This window comes from Ixodes scapularis, unplaced genomic scaffold (assembly GCF_016920785.2).
Source record: "Ixodes scapularis isolate PalLabHiFi unplaced genomic scaffold, ASM1692078v2 PGA_scaffold10__122_contigs__length_95168666, whole genome shotgun sequence".
Taxonomy (NCBI): Eukaryota; Metazoa; Arthropoda; class Arachnida; order Ixodida; family Ixodidae; genus Ixodes; species Ixodes scapularis.
The window spans coordinates 89,844,892-89,864,034 of NW_024609836.1; the positions used below are offsets into that span (position 1 = coordinate 89,844,892).

The 19,143-nt window shown below is 49.4% G+C and overlaps 1 protein-coding gene and 1 pseudogene across 1 annotated transcript in view; both read right to left on the reverse strand.

The window, feature by feature from the left end:
- Positions 1–19,143, reverse strand: part of LOC8035642 (protein stum homolog) — a 198,864-nt gene that overhangs the window by 96,188 nt on the left and 83,533 nt on the right. The gene's annotated exons all lie outside the window — the stretch shown is intronic.
- LOC120837127 lies at positions 16,156–16,854 on the reverse strand (annotated as a pseudogene).

Here is a 19,143-nt window from a genome sequence, read left to right on the forward strand (position 1 = left end):
ACCAGTTGCAGAGCCTCTTGTGACTGTTCACGACCGGCTGCGCGCACGTCGTAGGCAGTCACAAGAGACTTAAAATCCGGTTTTCAAAGGCTGGTTCACACACTTGCGACTGCTTATACGACCGCGGAGAGGCTAGAAGCCGGTTTTATACCTCTTGTGACTACTTAAGAGTCACGGCCGCCGATCTCGCCGTGATGAGGCCACAATTCAAGTGCACGGGCTTTGTTTATTTTAGGTAGCGTTTGTTCATCAGCAAGGCCACCTGAATGGCCACGGTTCTGACGTCATTGCAAGCCACGTAAAAGAGTGCGCGCGTCTGAAAACCCGCGCAGTCAAATAAGGCCTTCGGGGCGGGGCGCGACCCCGTTATACTTCGTCTCACCGTAACTTGGCAAAGAGTGAACGCCACGACCCCTTCGAGCCAATCAGAGCGACGGAGGCGAAGCACGTGACATCCCTTACCAAAGATACGGGGGCCAAAACGTAACCCCAGCGATTTGAGAAGAGGGGAAAGAGGAACTCCCCTCTCACCCGGACCCTCTTTTGTGTGTCCCAAACGTCACTTTTGTCCCCCTCGGGGAAACAAAGGGACGTCCTCGGAGCCTGTCCATCAAAATTCGTACAAAGTTGCTTTCCTCCCTCTCCCGCTCGCAGCATTTGACAGCGGTGTGCGAAGCCAGAACCTTACGATCCTGGGTTCGAGCCCCACCCCTGCCCGTTTCGATCTGGATGAGCATCGCACCGGCGTGCGGTCGTGTACCACTACTGCGTGGTGCACGTTAAAGACCCCAGGCTAGCGGCTGTACTGTACTGGCCAAATTGCTCATCTACAGCTGGGAGACTCGTCGCCCGTTGAGGCAGACCAAGTTCTAGGCTGTATAAACATGCACACAAACCAATTTTTTAGTGAGACTATAGAGTACATATAGTCACGTGGCCTCCTCGAACGCGTTGATTTGGCCGTGTGTGATAACAACACACTCTCACCATACCTGATTTCGGCTCTCATTTCCACAGCCGGGCAGTGCAACGCACTTCGCAGTCGCGTCGCAGTGTGGCAACACCGCCAGCGCCCGTCGCCGAGTGCCCGAGGGACAAAGGAGGCAGTGGCAGCTCTTATCAACGTGTTTGCACTCGCCGGCGTTTAGGAAAAAAAAGGGGGGGGGGGGGGAGAGAGAGAGAGAGAGAGAGAGAGTTCCATGGCGTTGTTCGCGTTGCATTGCAAACCTGGACGATATCCGCTGGGCAAAGCGTGGGGGAAAGTCCCATGGGAATCGGAAAGGCGAGCTGGTTTACCTCGCACATCGTGACATCGTTTAGAACCAGAGACGAACAGACGACAAGGAGGGGTACAAACCCGCACGTTTTTGAGATGTCTGTGTTTGTCGCCCATACTTGTCCGTTCGCCTCCGGCTAAAAAAAAAATTGAGCAGTCAACAGTCTAATTTGTTGTGTTACGGTTTGGACAGCAAGAGCTAGGAGTGCTTCAACACGCGCACTACAATTGTTACACCCAAATAGTGTTCCAGAGGTTTCTCCCATAAAACTTCTCTCAACACTCTTCTTTTGAGTAAAAAAAAAAAAAAATTAATAGTAAAATAGGGTGATTTGGCATAAAAAATATTTGTAAAGAGCGTAGAAAAGGCCGTTATGTGTTTACGGTATCGTTAGGGGAGGTTGTTTAAGCGACCACGTCATTAAACAACCCGCGCAATTTACCGAGCGGCGCAGCGGGAATCGAACCCCGGACCGTGTGATCTGCATCTTGATGGCTTTGCTCGGCGCCAGGAGGCGAACGGTAGAGGAAGCGGGCGAACTGGATGTGACCCAAGGGAGCCTGCGGTACCAGGTGACTGTCGGCGCGCGCAGTTGGCTTTCGCAGGCCGAAACGTGGCTCCCCACGTGATCTCAAGACGTCACAAATCCTGCATAAACTTAAACTTGTCTCGATCTTTTTGATAGGCCCGAGGAATGCCTTAGTGTGACCACGGGTGTGCAACGCAGCAGACGCCACCCAAAAGCACTCTGGAACCGACTCTAAAAAAACCATAGCACTACGTGCCCAACACATGCCGTGCTCTCCTAGTTTATCAGAATGATCGAGACGAGTTTATATTTTTCTTGGGTGAGTTCCGGTATACGTGCGCTACATATATCCTTCGCACCATCAATCTCGTCCACTTCAGAGCACGGTAAGACTCAGCAACAAGAACAAAATGGCGGATCGATGCTGCGCGAAAACGGCCCACATAAGCCGCATATAACGCGAACGATTATATATATATATATATATATATACACGCAGCAGTCTTTCTTAGCCAAGCCTCGCCGAGCTGGGCTCTAAGCACCATGGCTCTAAGTAATGCCGGGCGAAGGCGTCTTCCGTGGAGAATCAATCCCACCAATCTCACGGTCACAAAAAAGAAAAAAAAAAAAAAAAAGAGACAACACTGGGTGTTTTACTCTATGATGAACCAAAGAGAACGCTAGTAGCAATCGATGGCAACCGATGTTGGGTGAGCTTCCCGCCACCTCCGCAATGGGCGTAGAGACGCGTGGGCAGACATGTACACCGTTACATGAAATAGAATAACTATAGATATCGTTACTCGTTAATCAGTCAGAAAGTAGCTAAGTGCGTTCCTCGTCACTGCGTTTCATATGGAACGCGTTACCTCAGCTCGAATGCAACGCGTAATTTTCTTGCTATTCTGAATGTGTCGTGTTTTTTTTTGTTTTTTATGGAGCAGTAGTTGTTTTTGATGTTCGGCGTCGTTAAAAAGTCTTCGATTTTTAACACGCTCATTCGGGAATAATTACATGGATATGCCGGCATACCTCGTACACATTTTTTTCCTTTTTTTCTGGTCTATTTGGTCTTTTCTGGTCGTCCAAACTACAGGCGCGAGCTGCGGTGAAAAGTATAGGTTGGGTGCTTGTTTTGCAGACGTTCACCTCCCGAGGTAACTCTATAAATGCCGATACTCCTTAATTCATCAAAAAGTAACCGCAATAATTTACTCGCTCCTTCTCTTAAGCCGGAGTAGCACTGCTCATACGTCACACAAAAGATAGTCTGCAAACACGATGTCACCGCAATATCCGTGGTTCGAATGCCGCGTGCAAAGTTTCCTCCTCGAACAGATTGCCGTGCGACGTTCGAAGCAGGAATTTCGAGGCGACTTGCGTTCGAATCTCTATTGCAGACTGTCTTTTGTATAATGTATCAGCAGTGTGACCCTGTCCTTAAAAAAGGAAATATAGTCGGTGAAAGGTGAATAATTCGAGGGTAACCCCTCCCGCCCCTCTCCGATTTCGCAGAGCGATTTCTGGAGAGGAGGTTGCCTCCTCCCCAGCGTTCGCCCTGGTAAAGCGGAATGGGGTGGGAGGAGCTTTCCTGAATTCTTAATCACCTCTCACCAACAATCAATACTTCGTTACAAAAAAAAAAAAAAAGTGATTAGGTAAGAGTAAGGCGTTAGGTACAACTCTGCACGCGGGGTGTGTGGTCACGTGATAACGTTCACAGCGCCGGATTGGTTCCGATGGTTCGTAGAGTCGGCAGCGGTTCATCGCAAGGAACTGAGCGATAGATATTGGTAGTGAACGTACTAGCGTTCGTCGTATATGTACTAGCGGCGAAGTCAGTTTCAACCGCCCTTCCCAAGAGTGGAATCCCTTGCTTTAGGTTCCGAAGTGAAGAACGCGTTTTTGATCTGCATGCAGGTTGATGAAAACGAAAGCTGAAAAATACGGTCATCGCTCGCTTCAAAACTCGGCCCAGGAGGACAAAAAAAAGAAGTGGTTTAGAAGGGCTTAGAGCCGAAATGTCTGCGGCAACGAGATTGCTATTGCTCTGATGGAGCCTATCGTGACGAAAATAGTCCCTGGAAAAGGGGAACAAGGGGGACAAAGGACAAATGGAAATCTCCAAACGCATCTATATAGGTGACTGGCGCGCGACCAAAACAATCCGCCTGGTCCTGGTATCGAACGAGGGACCTCTCCACTTCACCATAACGTCATAACCAAGTGGCACATTTTGATTTCCACCTCCTCTGGAAGTAAAATGCAAAAAGGCGCCGAAGCCATGTTCAGGCTAACGGTGTCGCGACCTGTGCCTGCGGTACAGGGTGGACATCATACTTGAGATCGCTATTTTAAGTGCACGCTGAGATCTAGCTCTTAGAATCTGCTGAAAACAACCATCTTGATGGTGTGGAATGCACGGAATCTTTAGCTGTCAACGTGCACTCGGCAGCAATAGCACCAAGTAGTGGATACCACATATTGAGTTCGGTATATATGACTGCCAGGTAGACGTTCGTGCCTTTAGTAGTCGTTTTAGGGCCATCTTTCTTTGAGTGAAAGCAGCGTGATGCGCCGAAGTTTCTCCTCTTTCCTACGCTTATTATTTAGGGAAGCACATACGTACTAACAATAGAATACAATAAAGTAGAATATAGTATATTCACGTGAAACAGTAAATGCCAATTATGCTGGCCTACGAAAGCAGAAACTGCTTGTGTGCAGGGCCGAACAAGCCGAAGAAATGCATATGCATAAAAAAGAAGAAAAAAATATAATCGAAAACATGCACACGCAATCAACCATACTTGATCGAACGAAACAAATTGTACGAAGCCGCCGAAGTATAAAACATTTGGAGACCAAGGTATACGATTATGAAAGTACCCGTGCATAGAAAATGATAAACATTCATCGTTGCCCTCAATCGTCAGTGAAAACAACAACCAGGCTATAATAAAGTGAAGCTGACCGAGTTTCTCGTTCAAGATCTTGCATCACCCCCCTACTCAAAGAACGGTCCAGGTACAGTGACCTGCATCAGTTTAGCTGCAACAGCAAAGAGGTCATCTTCGAGGCGGTAGCATACACATTTTCTGTGCGTGGACCAGAGTGTTAACGCGATACTGAAGCGAAATTCGGAGTTTAGAAAACAAGGCTGGGCCGAAAGGCGGGACGCTGCAAAACCCCAAAACATCATTCATGGAGCGAATCTCTAACGGATGGTCGTATTTTCGGAAAAGTGCACGACTGATACGAGGCCGACGAGACAAGTGACGTCACCGATTGTAATCACCCTCTCCTCTTCGCTTCGTCCCCTCGAGCTATACTTTGTTTCAGCTTCCGTCCGAGCGCAGCCAAAGCTACGTGTGGCCGGAGCCAATCACACGCCGGCAGTAGGTCACGCGATCTCGCCTGCACTTTTGTATCACTCCGCTGCGCCGCTGGTCGGAGGCGCCGCCCGCGCTCGCCGAGTATTTCGTCTGCTACGGCTGTATCAACGATATCGTCTGCTACAGGTTTAAAAAGTGCTCCTTCACGTTCTGAAACTTAGTCACAGGTGATGTCAATACGTAGGCTGGCCACTGGCGTCCGTGTCCGAGCTTTCCACCTGTCTAGCATTTCGGCATAGTTTCGATATGTAACTACACAATGCAAGGTGCCCGATGACCCGGCCGTTGATGTTTCCTTGTATTGTCTGCATATACCAGTACTCGAGGAGCAGTCCTTCCCACCAGCTTCTCGGCGTTGAATGTGATCGGCAGGTGAAGGTTTTGCCGCGTATCAGTGAATTGTAGTGGCCGGGACGCCTTGCTTGTTCACAACGCATTCGCGGTACGACGCGGCCGGAGTCTCCTGCCGAACTTGAAAGTAGACATTCATCCCGACCTCTCGCGCCTGACGCCCAAACGTGCCTTTGCGAAAGGGCGTTTTGAAGCGACTCGGTGAGGAAAGCAGCGAAGCACATGATGAGGCGATTACGGGAACGAAATCACACAGAAAAACCGAGCGCTGCAGTCGTGTTGCCAGCGGATATACATGTTTTCACCAAACCACGTGCATTTACATCTATTAATAGAAAAATAAACTTGAGAGATTTGATTCCTTTAGTTGCAAATCATTCTCAGCAGTACACATCTGGAACATTGTGCAGTTTTTACGCACAAAACAGTTATTTAAAAAAAAATGACTTTTGTGAACTACTTTGTGATGCGTAGGAATGCTCTTCTCGAAGTTGCGAACCGTCCCTCAGCCTTTGGCTGCGCTCGGACGGAAGCTGAAACGAAGTATAGTGACCCGAAACGAGGAGGAGAGAAGCGAGGCTGCCTGACTTTATTCTCAACTGTTCCAGGCGGATGGTGACGTCATAGGCATCGCTTGATCGCGCCCTTCTTTTCCCAAATTACGGCCATCCGTTTGAGATATCGATGTACGAGTGATGTTTTAGATATCATAGCGTCCCGTTCAACACTTCTGCGGCATTATGTTGCCAAATCCAAATTTCGATTCAGCACTCTTTAAAAAAAAGCAAACCGCATTGAAGGCGGATCACACTACCAATCCTATGACGTCATGAAACACGGTGCTTGGGGCAATTCAACGTCTGAGACCTCGGTCCGGCGGAGTTACGAGCCAAGTCAACGTGAAAAATTTAAACGAACACCTCCGGAGGCCAAGAAATTAAGCACCGGCAGCGTTATAGATGACAGTCTAGTGATTGCGCAGGCGAGCTGGTGGATGTTAACCACTTTGTTCTTAGCCCGAGACTGAGGCAGGAAAAGAGGAGCGATGTTTTTAGAGACGTGTTTTCGACTGTTCATTTTTTGAGTCAGAGAAGTGTCCTCGATCCTCGACTATTCATTTTTCTTCTACTTTGAAACTTTCCCCTTTTCCTGCCTCAGTCTTGGGCTAAGAACAAAATGATTAGCGTTATAGAGTTTCTCCACTCTCGGCTGAATCCGCAAGTGGGATAAAAGCTATATATATATATATATATATATATAAGCATGTATACCCGCACCGTTTGGATCTGTACATCATCGTGGAGTAAGCCGTGTAGAAATATATACATATACGTATACAGGCCACCAGCATTTCTCGGACGCTGGACTAACCCAATTATGTCGTGCCGCGTGCTTTCGGAGGCCGGTTATTCGCGCCCCAGACCCCCGCAAACAAACACCCCCCCCCCCCCCCCCCCCGAAAAAAAAGCCACAGACGCACACACACTAACACACACAACGCAAAAAGCAGTTCCACCAGTGCAAATGCACGCAGGACTTCCCGTCGCCCAATTATCTGCGGGGCCACGACCCGCAGAGCTCGCCTGGGCTGCGGGGAGCGAACGCAGGGTTGCGAAGCCGCCGGGGCCGTTTGTTTCCGCTTCGCTGGTGTCGGCTGGAGCGTGCTTCACAAACACACTTCACCCGTTCGTGGTCCCCCCCCCCCCCCCCCCCCCCCGGCAAAGCTCCTCTTTCTGCAGAGACGGCGCCGTTTCGCGAGGAAAAGTTGCTTCTTGAAGGTAATTAAGTTGCAGTCGGAAATATTACTCGCGCTGAAACGTAATCGACTTACAGGTACGCCGAATCTGCCATTTTTGTGTTGTCCTTGAGAAAAATTCATCCGAAAAGAAACCGAGGGAGAGGAAGGAAACAGAGCGTGCCGTGACGTCAAGGCGCCGAGCTGTTTGGTGTTCGAACGATGAACGCTGTTTGACCTTCGAACGCCAGACGGCCGGGAGTGGCTCTAGCCACTGCACTGAGACGGCGGTCTTGACTGACGCTAGAGGAGACCTGGATGACAGGTGGCCACGGTTCACTCGACCCAATTCCGAGGGAAAGCTGCGGAGGCTGCGGCGGCGCGTCCAGCCGTTATACCTACGCAAAACTGGTCTTACAGAGCGTCCACTTTGTTAACGTGCAAAAGAGTGCTTTGTGGGAGGAATGTCTGCTGCAATCTCATCTCGTCACCGAATATAGTAAAATCTTTGATTCGTTCGTTGCCCTCTGTCCCTTTCTTCCTGCCCGCGCTGATTCTCACCGAACTGCAATAACGCAAAGCTAATGCAGTTTCGGACGCCATTCTCACAAAACTGGAATAATAGCCCGCATTGATTCTCACTATAAAGTGCAATAGCCCAAAATTACAGATTATTGAGACTATTCAAAAACCACGAAACGGAGGGCGATTAAAAAAAAAAATACTTATGTATACGTATATAGATGACTTCCTATAGTGCTCGCACCGTAACCCTCAATGGTAGACGATAACCCTTATTCAAAGAGTTGAAAATGTTTACATGAGATTTACATGGGCTAACTTTCACTCACCAAACTATAAAATCTAATAATGTGCAATTTCGTTTTAACGTTTAAGTCCGAATTTTTTTAGAGAAACACGTGTGCCGGAAATATTAACCACCCCGAGAACGGTGTTTTTCTCTGTAATTCGGCGCGTTCCAAGTTGGCGTAAAAAGTGGTTGCAAAGTCACGCAAGCATATGCCACGAGTAGCAGCTGTTGCAACCAGGTCGACCGCCTCAAATGAGCGAGTTTTAGTAATACGCAAACGAGCAAACGCATGCACTGCGCGTTAGCGTTAGCGTTGCGCGTTTCACACTGCGCGTGCGCGGAGCACGGAACTGCGGTCTTGGAGTGGCACATGGCGACGACGCGCAAGCGCAACATGGAGCAACGCAACGTTAACGCAAACGCATAGCGCTTGCCCCTGCTCCTATAGAAGCAACACCTAAAATTAGCCAACTACGCGAAGCGTTTCCCGAAGGAAGTTACCCAAATGTATAAGTCAAATATTAAAAAAAAAAAAAAAAAAAAAAAAACACGAAATAAAAAAGAGTAGTTCTTCATACTATGTTCACAAGCTTTCACACAACCTTAAGAAAGTGACACAGCGTTTTGAAGTGCCAGTTGTGTTTTCCGCCATCATCAAAGCTTTCCGGCCTGTGCCCAGAAGTTCAATAACAAAAAGGATGAAACTGATGTGTGCAAAAAGAAACTCCCTAAGCAGTACGTAGAATGTGCCACTTCAGTCGTCTATAAAACCTCGATCAACTGCGAAAAAAACAAAGAAACAATTACGTGTACGTGATCCAAACGGGAAGAAGACGCATAAACGATAGGGCACGCGAGCAAGCGATATCTGTGAAAAAAATTGCCTCTCGGGCAACTCGACTATTCATTGTGAAAGATACCCGTGGGCTCCGGTTCTAGAAAAAATAAATTCCCGGGACGTTAAGAAGCACATTATCGCGAGAAGTGTGTGAATAATACAACACTAGATTGGCCGAGGAAGGGCACATGCATATCTGCAGCGGTTCACCTATCCGATAAGGAATTTGAATTTCTACGCGAGCGACCTGATAGGGCTTATAAATAGCATCCTTTGTTTCATTTAACATTCGGTTGAAAGTAGCACTTCCTGTTGTGTCCCTGTTTTACGGTGTATACACCAACTCAACTCTCCTACGTCACGCCGCGGTGGTGGCGCGCCGGACGCACTTCCGGTCTGGGGCGGTGGGCAGAAGTCGCCGTGCCAGACATGCATTCCTGTGTTCCTTTGGAAGAAACGAGACAAAAAACCTGCCTTCTCGTCAAAATGCTGCGATGGGGGCTTTACCAAGAGAGTCTGGGAAGGTTTGAAGATCAGTTTTCATGTGTTTTTGCACCCTCCGTTCGTCCGAGAACGTGGATAGCAGCCGTGAAAAGGGCAAACCTGACGCTGTCGAACTAAGATTGCGTGTGCGGGCCACAATTTGTAGTCGCCAGATGTATTTGCTTTGTTCCAACATGACCGAGAGAAAACCCCCAAGTTGTCCGGAGCCTCCGAACCACCCACGGATTCAGTGCGTCTTCAAATTCACACGGCCGCCTGATCGTTCGAACTTTCGTCTGCTCTTTCAAAGTTGTCTGCTTTTTGTCGTCTGCTCGTTCCAACAAAAGCGGCCCGTAGACCAAACTTTGACCCGGTGATTGCAATAAGAAGTAATTGCAGGCCTCAAAAGACTTAAGTAGGCTCGGTGTAAACAGTAAATACAAGATGTTAATTTTTGGTATCGGTGGCCATCACCTACTTGTTACGCTTTGTCTGTTCCCGCTTCCGATTTTCAGTATCGACGTCGATCATCGCCGCTACCTTTTACACTTTTGCAGCACGAGCGACGTCGTGACCGAAAATAGCTACAAGAATCTCATCATGGTTTTGGCGTCCATTCTGCAGCGTTCATGCGAATGAATCGCCGCACGTCAAATTATTTACGGAAAGTTTAGCGGCGTAACGAGCCTTGATAATTTCGCTCAGGCGATTGAAGTGGTAAGACATTGCGATGAGGACGTAGAATCGACAACTCCAACGCGAAAAAGAGTATGCAGACTCACACAGACGCCGACAACGTGACATTCGAATGGTTCGTTGACGCGGGACGCGGTGCTTCTTGCCCGTACTCCATTGCGCGTGCGTTCGAACTGTCGTCTGCTCTTTCAAACTTGGCTGCTTTTTGTCGTCAGTTCGTTCAAACGACAGCGGTAAACCAAACGTTGACCCGGTAATTGCGATAAGAACTAAGTGCAGGCCTCAAAACACTTTTGAAGGCCGGTTGGGGTAAGTCGGCTAAGTGTAAAGAGATACAAGAAGTTGTTGATCATTGTTACCGGTGGCCATCACCGACTTGTAATTCCCGTTCTACTTGAGGTTTTCAGTATCGATGCCCACCATCTCAGCTACGGTCCACGCTTTTTCAGTCCGAGCGACGTCGCGACTGAAAATAGCGAGCAGGATCTCGACGTGGGAGTCAGGCTTTAGCGCCCATTCTGCGGCGTCCACGTGAAATGAATCGCCGCACGTCACATTATTCACGCAAAGTTTTGCCTCGATAGTTTTGCTGATACCGCTCAAGTAGTCAGACATTGTTAGGAGGACGTAGAATCAACAATTCCAACGCGAAAAAGAGCACGGGGACTCCCACCGACGCCGACAACAACGCAATTCAATGGTTTGTTTATGGGCGACGGCGGGCTTCTTGCCCACCATCCACGGCGCATGCGCGGCGCCGGTGACGTCCGCTAGGGGCGCTCCGGTTTGTTTGTAAACATGAGTTGGTGTATTGTGTTTAAAGAAAGCCAACGACCCTGAAAGATGCCGGCGTATGCGTTGTGTTTTTATCCGCAGAACACACAAAAACCTAAGTACTATCATTCTTAAAAAAAAAAAAAAAAAACTTTGTGCTGAAGTTTGGTCTGTACCGCCCCCACGCCCCATGGTTGCAATGCTTGTTCTAAACCAACACACTTGCACTCACTTTAAAAAAAAAAAAAAAAAAAAAAAAATCTTGCTCGTTTATTTCGAAGGCTATTCTTATATACACGCAATGTTTCTCTCTCACAGTCCCATAACTTAGAAGAAGGAGGGAACACTTATCTGTGCTTCATTAATTTCAAAGGCGCTTTTAAGATGGGCGTAAATGTGAAGGTAATTACTCACTCTCTCCATCCATCACATTTCGGAGAAACGTATCTTATTATCTTAATGTTAAGAAAGCAAAATTTAAGAAAAAAGGAGAAGTCACTCTAAATTCGCTTCATTATGTAAAAACAAAACAAAAATACACGAAAAAACAATCGCGAATGACCAGCCCTCGATCCCGGTAACTTTCCGTTTTCGTGAAAGTCCCCATTTTGCACCAGTGGAGCGTGCGGCTGTTATCTCATTCTGCCTAGACCGAGTTAGACTAATGGCCTTTCCGACCTTTCGTTTCTTTGTTTGGTCTTTGTATAACGACCGCGTCATCGATTAAGAATAGCGGCCGATTGGCCCCGATTTGCAGATGAGCGCCAGAGGCTCCGCGCAAACAGATCACGACGGCGCGACGCCTGTGGACTCCATTTGTTCTCCACTTCCTCCGTTACCCCTACGTTACTCCCCTAAGTTTCTTCTTCCGGATGATTGCTCCTTTAGACCCCTCGTTACTCATTGCGTTGTTCCCTTTGTTACTCCCACAGTTATTATTCGATTTAGATAGATGTCAATGGCTATACCCCATGTAAAGGGCGGTAACTTGCGCCACCTAGCCTACGTCTAAAAAGACAAAGATATGACTCATCCCGCCCTTCTAAGCCAATTTTCTCCACCCTATCATCAGACAGTATGAGATACCACCGGGATGACCTTTAGCACAGTAAATTTAGCGCAGTAGTGCGCTAAAGTTACCACTCGTGGAGCAAGTACAAGGATGGGGCTATGAAAAGAGACGGAAAAATCACACGGGCGCCTTAACAGACACATGCAAAGGAAAAAAAAAATTTTTTTAAGCAGTTTAGATTGAAAAAGGATGTCATAAAACAAAATTACAACAACAACAAAAAAATTTTAGAGCTATATTTACGGCGCTGTACGAATTTGTAGTTGGCGCCCGCCGCCGCCGCGGAAAAGTGGCCCTTATTTATCACGTGACCGGCACTTATTTATCAGGTGGTGCTAGCGCTCTTTCGGAAGCTTCGTATCGCGTAAAAAAATAACTTATTCATCTTTGTTTGAAGTATAACAAGAAACTGAGATTAATAGGTAACTTTTAGAGCCCAAAGGAAACTCCTAAAGGCCTGTGCGCCGGTCAGACGACGGCGGCGGCGCCCCGAAGCAGACGAACTTGTGCGGCGGTGGCGACGGCGGCGTGGAGAAACGCGTTGAAGCGGCGTTCGCACAATGCTCAGCGTGCGGCGGCAGCTTGACTTTGCGGCGGCGGCGCGACGCAGCGCGGCGGCGCGGGGACCTACCACGTAACCAGCGGCGGCTCCCGAGGGTGCAAACTAGAAATTCGTATAGGGAGTATTCACTGGCGGCCATAGCTGTGTGCGCGACTGCTGAGCGCGTGCTGACGGCGTGCTTCCACAGTTCTTTCGCCACGAGCATTCCGCACCACCAAGATTGCCGGTCTTAGCAGCCCATAAACGTGCTCGTTCCGAGCATGCGCTCTAAAGATCGCCCTCAAATATGGCGTCCAGTGAATACTTCCTAAAGCGCCGTAAATATAGCTCTACATTTTTTTTCGTTGTAAATTCGTTTTATGACATCCTTTTTCCATCTAAGCTGTTTAAAAAATTTGCATGTGTCCTTTAATGCAACCGCTAGCCTTATATACCTGCTCCACGAGGGGTAACTTTGGCGCAATACCGCGCTTCCCATGCGCTCAAATTTTTCTTAAAATTACTGACTTTGTGATTTTCGATGACGCTCAGTAAGTTTCTGCATAAAAAGTTAAATAATAAATTTTACTTAATTCTCCTTTGTTCATCCTTAGCTGAGAATAGAAGCTCCGCCTTCAGCGTGAGGTTTCTGCCCTTGCTAATACAAGTGTGAACGCGCAGGCACGCGCTACCAAAGCACTGCGGAAGCCAGCGAGCTCGCACTGAAGGCGCGACCTCGCTGAAGGGTGCAACAAGTTTAGGGCTTTGCTTAAATAGTTGTGGAAGTTGATGCCTGACACTTCTGAAGTGAACTACAGAAAACAGATTTTGCCTGGATACCCTAGTTTTTATTTAACAAAAATGAAAAAGATCCAGGGTTTTGCCACTTCTTAATTCGTACATCGTCTTCCGGGTCACGTGCGCAGTGACGTCGATGGGGTAGGCGCGGGGTTACGGTAAAGTTCTCTCTTTAGAGCCATCAGTGAGAACGCATCCGCTCGCGACCGCGTGACCATGTGCTGGCGGGCGCCGCGTGAACAATATGGTGAAAGGAGGAAAGTCTCATCCGGGTCCGGCAATCCCCCCCTTAGCCGCCTCGGTGGCTCCGAGGCGAGAGCGCCGGCCTACGGATCCAAAGGTGGCGGTTTCGAATCCCGACCGAGGTGCCCGCAATATGACGGAGGCTATTGCGGAGAAGGCACCGTGTAACCGAGCATTCGGTTGCACGTCAAAAGATCCCCAGGTGGTCGAAATTAATCCTCAGTCCTCTGCTGGGGCGTGCCAGAGGCCGGATTCTCAAAGCGAACTTACGACGAAAAAAATGCGTACGACAAATTTGGGAGAAAATCCATATTCTCGAAACGAAATTATCGTAACTTTTGCGCAGGTTACGACAAAATCCTACGACAGCTCCGAAGCTGTCTTACGCACTTTCTACGATCAAATTAACATGACCGACAACGTCGCTCAGTTGCTCGGTCACGACGACCCAACGGACATTTATTTTTCTACCTGCTCTTCTTGCACGTCCCGACTTCAAGCAACAAGAAAAAAAATGAAGAAGTATACTTGAAACCGACCACGACGAACATGAACGCTGGATCCACAGACACCCGGAAAAGGCAACAAAGGCGACGATCCCACCGACCAAGCGAGCTCGGCAGGATATATAGGCCTAGCAGGCACTCCGACCCGTTCCGGCGCAGCATTGCTCAGACGGTCATTGGCCAAGACCGTCTGCCCACGACCGGCTGGCTTGCTGAATGGAATATGCCCGAGCGAACCTTGTGGACCCTCCCCGTATGAATAGTTTGATAGCTGAACTAAATTTCAGAGGTCAACCGATTCCCCTTATCATCTCGATCACATTGTTTTCCGAGGCAGCGGTGACGAACGCTGTCGTCGAAAAGGGACTCCTCGATTCTATCTCCTTGTTTTGTGTGATATAGAGCTCAAATAAACGCCGTATGGATTACCTTCGCAACACGGTATGTACACTTTGTTATTAGTATGCCATTTTTAACTGTCGAGCTGTATCAAGGCCCATACGCACATTCGCGTTTGAACGCGTTTGAGTGCGTTGCGTAGTCCTTGCGGCCAGGCGCGGTTGCTTGCGGAGCGACGCACGCCTCCCCGCAACGCTCGGTAGCGCGACGCAAGCGAGTAGAGACTTGTTCAACTTTCCGAAGCGTTGCGGCGCGTTCGGGTGCGTTCGACCAATCAGAAGCCGAAAGAGGAGAGGGGGTGACGTGTTCGCTCGCCCCACCCGGCCGACTCGGCGAGACGTATCCGGTTCGCCGGCCACAGTTAACGTGACCATATTCCTCGGACCCCAAAGCGGGACGGGGGGGAGGGGGGGGGGGGGGGGGGGGGGGGCGGCGGGCAGGGAGAGGTGGGGTGGGCGGCTTAAAGTTGCGACATATGGTTTGAGTCAACGAATCACACTTTTTATTCTTCCAGTTTGTTTTCTTCTTAGCCGGTATACAAATCTAATACTTTTGGCTAGAATGGATCTTTCTTAGTAATCCTTCATTTTTGCTGATGTGTCCGTGGTATTGTTCACAGGTCATGTGCACGTTCACCTTGAGCATCAGCATTGCCTTGAGTGTTGCCACTTGAAGCTGCGTCTTCTCTGCAGTCCATACCTTGTTCATCAACGAAAACACCCTTTCCACTGGTGCATTCGTACCTGGCAAGCACATGCAATACTCGATGAGTGCCCTCATGTTGCCGCAAGGCACATCATTTCTTTCGAAATGCTGGAGCACTTCCACCCACCGTTCTCCAACCGGTTTCTTCTGGCTCTTCCATTCGTCCAGCTTCTTGGCCGTGACATAACGCGAAACGTTGCATGCCTCATCAAATAAAGCGTTCTCCTCAAGACGGACGTGGCTGAACTCTAAAGTGATGACTTGCGCACTTTTTTGAACATCGTCCCAAAGTGGTGCTGTGTCGAGAGAGGCCCAGGAGAGACCGCTGATTTCATCAAACTGGTTGCACCATCGCTCAAGGTATGACATGCATGTCTGATAGAAATTCCTCACAACTTCTGTTACCGAACCTCTTCGAACTTCTCCTTGTTCCTCAAGCGTAGTAATCATGAAGCGCACGCTTGACGGCAGAAATCCCTGCTGAAGTCTGTCCTGGACTTTCGTCTGCAGCTGGTTTAGGGCTTTGTGGACTTCGATGGCAGTCTTCGAGTCTCCTTCGATCTGCAGCACAGTCGCTTGAAACATGGCAGCTTGGCTGTGCAGGAAGTAGAGCCAGAGCTCTCCGCACGCATCTTCAAAAAATGTCTTGATCAAAGAGGGGCACTTGTCTGCCGACAAAAAGAACGACTTCAAAGCAGGAAAAAGTTTCAGCACCCTTTCAACAGCTGGCATCAATGCCAACCACCTAGTCTTACTGTAGCCCAGGAGCCGCTGGTACTCCACTGATGCGAAGTCGCAAAACTCCTTGAACGACTCTACCCTGACTGTATAGATGTAAAAGTATGAATATATCTTAACGATCACAGCTTCAATGTCAATTGGGAGGCAGTCAGCTGCAGTCTGGATGGTGTTGTGGACTATGTGCGCTGCACAGCCAATCCCAATGAGCTTGTGAGTCGAAGCCTGTTGCATTCTTGCGAAGACGTTGTTCTTTCCGTTCCGTGCGGCACCACCAAAGTTGCAGTTGGTGTTGTCGGCGCTAAAAGCAACCAGCTTCGATGTGATGTCGTTGGCTTCCAGTGTGCTCATGGTGTACTGGCTCACCATGATCGAAGTCTCACCTGGCAATGTTTCGATCTCAAGCAGCTTCGTTTGCACTCCAGCAGCAGAGCTGAAGTAGCGAACCATTATTGGAAACACTTTCAGATCCTTGTGGTTCGACGCATCACAGAACACAGAGATGAACTGAGCGTCCTGGAGGTCGGCCTTCAACTCTTCTGCTGCAGAAGGAGCGAGCACGTTCAAGGCGACCGCTTCGGCTTTCGTGCGCGCACAGGCAAACTTCTCGTCGAAAAGTTTCTGCAGGAGTTTTGAGGTGCAGTCCATAGACCGAAAGCTTTGGTTGTGGGCGATCGTGTGGAATGCGAACACACCCTCAGAAGCGGCGAGTTTTAACTCCTTGTCCCCAGCGTGTTCCGGCCTGAAGAACTTCGTCAGTGCACTGGAAGAGGCAGCAGCCGACAGGTTCCGCTTGTGCTTCTCGGTGCTGATATGCTTCACGATGTCAGAACGTCCACTGTGGGCGATAGAAAAGTCTCCTCCGCATTTATCGCAGCAAACATCGGACTCCGACCTTGTCTTCTTTATGAACGGGAACTCCTTCCCCAGCGCCTCGTTGAACTTGCACTTCCGCTTGGGCATTGTCGTCTATCGCGCGATAACGAGCATTAAAAACCAAGACAGTGTGCTGCCATCGAACCACCGTAATCAAACTCGTTGAGCGTGACGAACCGACGACTTCCGCGCGTGGCGTATGCAGCCGTGGGGACGGTGCGGGGTCGAACGGGATTGTGGGGAAAAAACGATCTGACAAACGTGCTACAAAACTCAAATGTTTTTTTTTTTTTTTTTTTCTAGTTCAGCGCTGCAGTTATCGGGCTTCCCCGTCTCTTCGACGCCTCCTCCTCTCCGCGTTTTCCTTTCTTTCCCGTGGTAAAAAAAAAAAAAAAAAAGAAAACGACGAAGATAAGGAACGTCCGGTATGCGCGTATGCGTCACCGGACGGAGATTGCTTTCGTGGGCGGCGAGCAGCTCTTCGGTGACCGAGCTCTTGGCGACAACTTTTCTTGGCAATGCAGTGGAAGGTACAGGCATGCGTTCCCTCTCGCATTTTGAGCACCGAATAAAGCTGTGCGGGGGCTTGCCTCCTCTCCCCGGAAATGTCAAGAGACGTTGTCGCCGAGTAGAGTGTACAACTGAGCTTTGTTTGGTTTTGACTGGTTCGCTAGCTAGCCAGATCGAAAAAAACTATGCGAGTCGCCGCCCGCGGGACCGCGGCGCGAGCCGCCGGGCTTTCGGCGGAGCCAGAGCGGGACAAAACGCCGTCCCGCAGCAGGCTGGCGGGACAGTGGGACCATGGCTGCAAAAGCGGGACCCGTCCCGCCTAAATCGGGACGTCTGGTCACTTTAGCCACAGTGCTTGCTTTTTCGTTTTGGGGAGCGGTGGGGACTGTATTTTCCAAGGCTGCGATGGTTCAAGCCTGACAAAACGTCGGGGAAGCCGGCGAGATTGTCCCAAGATCGAACACTTCGACGCTGTCGCTGTGCGCCGCCATGTTGCCTTGGATTTCGCTTACTATTGGTGAGCCACTAGCGACGATAGCGCGTTCTTATTGGCTCTTGACTGCGGCTGACTGCGTGTCAACGCAACTGTGCGTACAAGTTTGGCGCAAGCGGTCTTCGCAACGCAACGCGTCCGCTTGCCGCTACGGAACGCACCGCGCTCAAACGCGGATGTGCGTATGGGCCTTCAGTTTGTGGGAGCTACGCGATGCCGGTCCAACCTTTCTTTGCCGAGTGTCACGTCAGTATCGAGTTGCAATCGGAGAAGATCGGTCCCGCAGCGCTTACCGAAACGCAGTCTGAATCCAGCACTTCGATCAAACGCACGCGTCCGCTCCGAGTGTGAACAGGTATTTGCGCGACTCTTGCTGACACTCTCGTAGTTCAAACGTATCTTTTTTAACGTCGGCTCACTCCTGCATTTCCGAGGCCGCGAGAAACGCCGCGGCGGTTTGTTTCCTTCTACGTCGCTTTGCAAACGACTGGCACGGGGCTTTTACCAACGATGACAGTTGTGTTGACTTCGTAGCGATCGAGTTTGTAGCAGTCAACGAAGCGTTTAAATCGTGTTAGCGTCGATATACCACTGCACGGACAGGAACCTCAGACAAGCGGTGGTGGAAAGGTCGCCCGTGTTTATGAGAATCAGCTTGAACACTACACATTTACACACAGACAGGACAGGACATACACATAGCGGTCTATCAACGAGTGGTTAGCCTGTGTTTGTTATTAAAAATCCACGTGCTCCGAACTATGCCTAGCTCTCTAATTGGTTGTTCGTTTTGCCGAAGACGCCGTTGCCATAGCAACAGCACCGGAAGTCATCGTTTCTCCGGAAGAGGTCGTAACTTTCCTCCTCTCACTTAAGAACGCGTTTATGAATACCGTTCTCGCCTCATCTTACGATGATCGTAACTTTACGAACTTCGTAGCTAAGTTGTCGTAGGTAAGAGGTTTTTTATGAATCTGGCCTCAGATGCCCGTCGTAGGTTTTGCACGTAAAACCCCCAAATTTGACTTTTGATTTGATTTTCCGGCCATCCCTGTCCGGCCCTGTTCCCCTCCCCCTCCGGCTTCTGGCGGCTGGTCGCGGTAGCAGATAGAGCTGACGGTTTTGTGGACGTACGATAGATGACGCCACTGAAACTCCGTATAATAAAAGTTTTGTCGATGCCATACCAGGTTTTTGACGCATTCATATATATGTTGGAACGACAAGATTTATAGAAAAGCTACCTTCTATCGAGCAGGTATTCGCACAACTTGCTATTTTTCTACTAGATTCCCCATTGACGTCACGCCGCGAGTTTCTCATGGCCGCCGCTCGCGGCTGCAGGTCGGGGAATATTCCAAGTTTTGCTTCGT